Genomic DNA, 7,314 nt, shown 5'->3' with positions numbered 1-7,314 from the left:
ATGGAAAGGGACCGAACATCCTAAGAAATGCATCTGGAAGACCAATCCATTTAAACACCTTGTGGTTCTGTGAATGTAGGGTGCCCAACACTCATTTTCCAAGGGACGTCATCTCTATGGCAAAGTAGACCTTCCTATGCATTAGGCAGGCGCTGTTATAGGCTGCCTGAGACCACGTCTTCAATACAGGCACTTTTATTAGAGAAGAAATGGGGACAGCAGGAGAACTGCCTTCTGCAGGAAAAGGAGAGGAGGATTACAAATGAGAAACCAGAACTGAGGTGGGGGGGGGGAATGGGGAGGGTTTGTCAGCTTAAGGCATATCTGTTCCCCAATTTCCACTTCCCTAACATGCTAGAAACTGCTTCACATTTTGTGAGCTCCCTTCCTCAGAGCTCCTCCCCATGAGAGCCCGGTGGGTATTACAGTGGGTATCAGGGTGGGTATCAGATGGGTGCCACTGTTTTTCAAATGCTGACTCAAAGAAGAGGAAATACAAATGAAGAAGGAAGAGCGAGAAAAAAAATAAGCATGTAAACTATGAATTATGAGGGTGAGCCTGGATTCCAGATACGTGCCCTCGTGTGCTGCTTATCAGTTGGTGATGCAACCCTGCAACACACCAGCAAGAAGTATGCGAGGTGCCAAGCAGACTCATTTCAACACCTTGTCATTTGCCAGCTGTCAGGAAGGATTTGTTTTCTCCTCTGCTTAGAAGACAGGAAAAATATGAGGAGAAATGACACGGGAAGCAACAGAACCCTCTTGTCACCACCCATAGATTTGCCGTACTCAGTCAAAACAACATTTTTGAATTCAAACAGGAAGAGAGAAAATAAACAAAAGGAGGTCTTATAGGAAAACTTGGAAGATGGATGTGATACATGTGGTATATCTGTTTTTAGGATTGGCATATGCTCCTGACAGAGAAGTAAAAGAATTCTGTCACAGCAGTATCTGTACAACTAGCAACTTATGTCTTTACATCCCCTTGGTGCACAAGTGAGTGGGGAGGAATAAGGGCACCACATTTCCCACATGAGGAATGATTCTAAGGTAAAAAGCCACCCTCTAGGAGATCATCAATGGCAAAAAAAAAAGGAAAAAAAAGCAGCTTATGGTCTACAGCAAAACCCACAAAACCAGCAAATAATTCTGCAACAGTCTGCTCTCATAGCTGTAGGATCATTGCTACATTTAACAAGTACTCTTCTGCATTTCCAACCTTGCTTTAGATCAAAACCCTCTTCAGAGGCTATGAGCAGTACACCACCAGACATGCCCTCCATGCTTTGGCTGCTTGTAACTCCATCACACCAATATTTCCTCTGAGAGGACAAGGTGCACTCAGCAATCTGTCTTAGTGTATCAGTGCCTGAACAGAGCAGTCCATGTAGGAGGTCAGCCAAGACAACGAGCATCCCAAAACAGATGCAGGAAAGGCAAAGCCCGCTGTATCTATATCTGAGCGACCTTCCAGTATAATGTAAGACATCAAATACTTTCAGGCAAAATGGACAAGTAGCCCAAAGGTGTGGAAAGAGTGAATCCTGCATTCACTGACTAGCATACATAACATTTGTTAGAGCTTGTAAGCCTGGGAATTTCTGCATTGGACAACATGGATCATTACATAACAGGAAACAGCAGGTAGGACCTTTCAGTCCAGTACGACCATCCTCCACTGCCATGTAAGCTGTGAGGTTACTGTATCTGATGCAACTGAACATGAAATTGTCCTCAAACAAAGGTCTCCTTTAAGTAAGTCCAGAGAATGTTACTGCACCCAACAGTTTCTATTCACAAGTACAAAGAAGGATGCAAACCATTTGCAAACTGACCTTAATTCAACAAGCACAGAGGTATCCCTCCCTTCAGTCCCATAATAGGTTTTTAAACAGCAATATTTTGGTCACACATTGATTTTTACAGTTACTGTTGCATCGTTTATTCTGCACCATCTTTCTTTGTATCTCTACAAGATACACACACTGTGACTCAGAATATGAAAAACAGAGCAGGACTGTTCTTTGTGTTAGAGCTGGTAAGAAAATAAGCTGCTTCCCTGGTCAGGTCTATGTACTGCTTTTTCATTTAGTCTTGCAGAGCCTTTCTTACAAGGAGACGTCAGCCTTGCGTAAGTCACTGCTACATGCAAACTACCATTATGATTCTCATGTGATGGGTTAGAGACATATAGGAACCAGAGCCACGGACCACAATATATACTTCCATGTTAAATATTAAAAAAAAAAGAAACAATTCCTACACTCAGTTCTTGCTTTAAAAAAAAACAAAACCCTTACAAGTCCTTTGGCCAGCTCTGTAGCTTCAACAGAAATAAACACTGCTCTCCCACAGTCAAGGAAGTAGCAATAACTCAAGAGATATGCAAAGCAGAGGAGCAGATTTTGAACTGCAAGTTAATACACCTACAAGAAGGCTGCTTCTTTTCTGGCTCCATCTATGTTGCAAGCATACAAGAGTTAAGTTACTAGCTCATAAAAATGAGAAATCTTTCTTCAACACAGAACTGTGCTTCCCAGCTCCAGCCCCAGCCAGACTAGACAGGTCAGATGCCTCCACTGATTGCATTGAACTTCACAGCTTCCTTTATCTTCCCCTCTTAGCAATGTCTCCTTTGCAGTTTTCTCTAGTTTAAACTAGCTCTCACCATCCCCACCTCCCATCTCCAAAAAAGCCTGACACCCTTCCCCTTCTACATGCTATGTCACCAGACAATTCCTGCATCCTGGTCAAGCAGCAGGTAGCTGCAAGCAGAGAATTGGCCTCAGGTGAAGCATTACTCCTTAACAAATGAGAGAGAATGTAAGGATAATAGAAACCACCGTGCAATGAAGTACGTAACAGGTACATAGGTGGGCTAATTGTGCTGATTTCTCAGCTGTGAGGCCTGTAGGTTGGCCCTGTTACTATGCTGCTGAAGATTTACTCATAAGAGTACTTCATATCATAGTATCATCCTTTCAAGCACATGTTTTTTGAATCATTTAGCCATGAGTACTTTGCCTTGGGATTGGTCAAGCTTCAAGATGGTAATAAATAATACTTACACCCTCTGCTGAAGTTCATAGGTGTAGCACGGCTAAATTTTCCCCTACATTCAAATACAAATGTCCTTTTTGGCAGTAGTAGCCAAGAGAAACACACTATCTGTAGCACGCAGTCTTCCTAGTGACTCCTTCGCACACGTTCCCTCCCCTCTGAATCCATTTCACAGTCCCCACATAGGATACTCATCCCCTCTCAATGGGACTAATCACTATGAATTCTCAGTGGTACATTTTTAACCACATAATGCAGTTTAAGATCTGACAAGTTGTCTGAGAGAGCTTGTGATGCTGAGATTTCATCAAAGACTGGAAGGAGACAGTGAAGACTTTTATCTCTACAGTGGGGAAAATGCCTTTGCTGCCATTAAAACGCATAGGCAGGGTTCACATGTCTAAACAAAAGATGCTGCCAAATTATACAGTGGAAATTGTTGTTGTTACCTTTCCCAGTGGCACCTCCTCTGAAGCAAGGGATCTTTTCCAGCAAACACCACAACACTGCTGGCCCATGTCAATCTCTGCTAGAAGGGGAAGGAAAATATAGAAATTAATCTCCTTCCTGCAAACATTTGCAGACAATTGCTGTTCTCACTCTGGTGTCAACTCTTACTGAAAATAGAAATGATCTCAATGAATGCTGGATGCACACACCCTGCTCTCTGTCCACTTAATCTTGAAGCTGAGGAGATTATTGCTGGTGCACAACCACAGAAAGAGCTCAGGACTAGCTGCCCAGCAGGGTAATAAATTCTCAAGGGTCTTACTGCTGATCTGAGATACAAAGTAAATTAATGCAAAAATATATGCAAGCCTTGAGAAGAGAGTCAACGCTGCACTCACTGGGTACAACTATAGTGCCACTCTTGGGCCTTGACAGGACCTCAGTTACGTCTTTAGCACTGAAGTCTTGATTTGCATGGGCTCCAATGATATGTTCCAAGCCCATCCTCTGACACACGCACCCAGGATAGTGCTGCCTGTGCTCACTCCTTCTGATGCCAGACATTTTCACAGAGGAAAAACACCATCTCTTAAGTCATGCCTTACTATACCTGCTCTAACCAGATCAGTTCATGAACTTTTTCCCAATCATTATTTTGCAGTGAATGAAAACTAGTCCAGACCCACCAGCACGAGAGACCCCCCGGGAGCAGATATTTTCTGGCAGCTCTGCACACCCCATAATCACTCAACCCATCTAGCTTCCAGGTAACAGCACCAGCAAGCACAGTGCAATTTGCATTCATAATGGCATGCAATCCCTTGCTCAGACAGTAAGCAAGTTTCCTGCAACTTCACATTGTGAAGTTTATTTTTAAGCTGACGGAAGAGCTTTAATCTGCAGGTGCAGGATTTGAGGCCATACATGAAAAATAAACACAGGGGTGGTAGTTGCAATGGTATTCATCTCCAACACTGACTGCCTAACAGACTCACTGATGAACCATAATCACGACAGCAACATGAGCTCCAGTTCAGCAACACAAGCTACCATTTGTTACCTGCGAGATACTATCTTAAAAGCTCATTGGGCATCATTTAAATGCTCACATTACTAATTGTGCTATTTGGGAAACACAGTTAAATGGAATCAACTGTAACTAGTTTGGTGCAGCTAAATTCTTAAGGAACTTCCAGCAGAATGCCCAGCAACTCTTTCACAGCAGCCCAGTGTGTTGTATTTAAGAATGAATGTCAATGTTTCTAGCAGAGCTGTATAGCAAGGCAGCAAAAAAACCCCCAAAATCTGGAACCCTCTCTTTTCTCTACCAACCAACTGAGACACCACTGTGTTTTGTACCTAATACCACCTTAGCAGCAAAATGAACTGCAGCAGGGAACAACTCCTTCTGAAAAGACTAAAAGACAGCTTCCCTCTGACCTGACAGATGTTTGGAACTGGCTGGACATTTTGAATACAATGTGTCATAAAACACTTGGAATGATAAAGACTATTTGAATATTCATGTTCTTATAGCCCCCTTTTAACACACAGAAACTGGTACAAAGCCCTTCATTCAAAACTGCTGCAGTTTTGGGTGCACAGCCTCTGCATTTTTGTGATAAGAGATTATCTTAATGCCTGAAAGCAGACTCAACTTGAAGACCACAGTTCCTGTTTGGGATAAGGATTATTTCCTAAAACCTTAAGAACTTTCCTTTGACAAAAAAAAAAAGCAGTTGCCAGGTGATCCCCAAGTAAAGCAAATCCACTGATGCTGAACTCTGTCAGTGATGCTCATGCAGTGACTCCATATGGATCTGTCCAGCAGATAAATCTCCGAAAGCTTGTTTTCTAGGAAGAAAGAAACCTGGTCTAAACATGCACCAGATGTGCTACAGAGAGGGGTTTCCACACATCAGAAATATGAGTCAGGGTCCTACAGGGACAATTACTTCATTTGACTTCAGAAAGTGCAGGTCATGCCTTTGCCAATGAGATAAACCTAAAGATCCGCTCTACTTCCTAACTCTGCATTGCTGCTTCCTTTGCGAGCTCAGCCCTCACCTCTCAGAAAACTGAAGAATTATGTTACCATAAGAGTCAAAGTCTGCAGGACCTTAGAAAGTCACTTTGGAAAAAAAACCAACCCACTAATTGCTGCCTTATTTAGTTGGTTAATTTGGTCCAAAGCCATCGCTGTTAACTCTGAAAATACAGCATTCGCTGCACAGGTACAATTAACACGGTAAAGTTCAGTGTTCGTTAGCATCCTAGGTAGCCAGAGGGCATGTGGAAGGCACTCAGCTGAGAACCAATTGAAAGAAAAGCCTCATTTTTAGTAAGCAAGGCTGAAAGCATGCCCTACCTCAGTAAAGCATATGTCAGGTCATTAAAGCCCATCCTGCCTAATTCAAAGCCCTTTGCAGGCACAAAACCAGAGTTGGTGCACTGGCAAGTCTTGACAAGCATGAAGTAGAAGGTTTTCTTGTGTTGTCAACAGGTTATCAGATGAACACTGCAGATGTTCCTTATGACAAGAAACACATAGAATTGGGTGCAGAAGAGATGAAAAACAGCAAAATTGACAGCAGATCTCTGCTGAATGAGGTTGGTTTGACTGCTGCGAAATCTCTCACCTGCAAGTCAGCTGCCATGCTGTCAAAGCTCTGTTCTGACTTAACAGATTCTTTAAGCAGAAAGAAAAATAATGATATTAAATACAATACAAACTGCACGGTCCTGAAGCTTCTCAAAAACACATAACTATTGCTAAGGCTCCTCCAAATTTCAGCCCAGGAAAAGTCCCTTCACTTGCCCTTTTTATACACTGCAGTGTAACTCCACTATTAGATGCATAAGATTGAGATTGGAACAAGGTTCCAATCTCAATGCAAAAAACAAATGGTACTTTATCAGTCCCCTACTGTCAGCAGTCAGGATGGGCCCTCACCTGAAAAATCATCACAAAAATAGTGGAAATAATTGCATTATTTATTTTTCCAGCCTACGAATTCTTCAGTCATACAGCACTTCTGTTTTGTCCCACCTCTCCAGCCCCACATAGTCTCCATACTTCTCCAGCCACTACTCTTGTAAAACTGGAAAGCAGACAGCCTTTCAGGCTATGCAACTGAGAAGCTACAAGAAAAACCACATTGTTCTGCATGGGCCTACCCTCTTAGGCAGAAATTCCTATACTGTCAGTTTGCCAGGTCTGAAGGCCTGTAGCACTGCTTTACTGTCCTGCATGGGGCTTTTTCAGTGGGGCAGCTGATGCCTGTACATATTGCTCCCTACGCTGCAGTCATCTCTGCTGCTGGCCTTGTTCAGTCCTGCACCTCAGTTTGCTTTATGTACTCAGCAACTACTGCAATTTTCTTCCATAGGTAGCATTAATACACTTCTGGGGCCATATACCTTTGGAATCTCTGCTCTGCCCCACACAAAGTAAGTTGTAACACTTCTAAGTACTACTTTATAAAGACAAGTGATGTAAGGAGATCTGAGAGAGGGCAACAGCCAAAGAAATGGCAAACTAGCCCAAGAAGTACACAGCAGCAGATCACAGTGGTCATAATAAAACCCTTGAAAATAACACCATTTGGACTCGAACAAAACCAGAACCAGATAGTAAGACCTACTGCCATGCCTGAGCTGAGAGCTCCTGCACCGTGTCAAGCCAGGAGATGGAAGAGGTAACCAACTCTGACACATTTTGACATGTGTGCACATGCACACTTCAACAAAGCAAAGGCACAGATTGGGTGGTAAGGCTCATAAAAAGGGATACACGAG

The 7,314-nt window shown here is 42.9% G+C and overlaps 1 protein-coding gene across 29 annotated transcripts in view; it reads right to left on the bottom strand.

Annotated features, from left to right (window-relative positions):
• The window catches only part of LOC101748867 (zonadhesin-like), a 140,607-nt gene that overhangs the window by 37,891 nt on the left and 95,402 nt on the right, over positions 1–7,314 (bottom strand). For 25 of the 29 annotated variants that reach the window (XM_025143347.3, XM_025143348.3, XM_040652112.1 and 22 more), the window contains one exon: positions 3,516–3,595. The gene's annotated coding sequence lies outside the window, so the exon portion shown is untranslated. The remainder of the gene's footprint in view (positions 1–3,515; positions 3,596–7,314) is intronic. The other 4 variants (XM_040652113.1, XM_040652126.1, XM_040652115.1 and 1 more) reach the window with 1 other exon arrangement.

Source organism: Gallus gallus, chromosome 24 (genome assembly GCF_016699485.2).
Source record: "Gallus gallus isolate bGalGal1 chromosome 24, bGalGal1.mat.broiler.GRCg7b, whole genome shotgun sequence".
In the NCBI taxonomy this organism is placed as follows: domain Eukaryota; kingdom Metazoa; phylum Chordata; class Aves; order Galliformes; family Phasianidae; genus Gallus; species Gallus gallus.
This window is presented reverse-complemented; position numbering and strand designations above follow the sequence as displayed.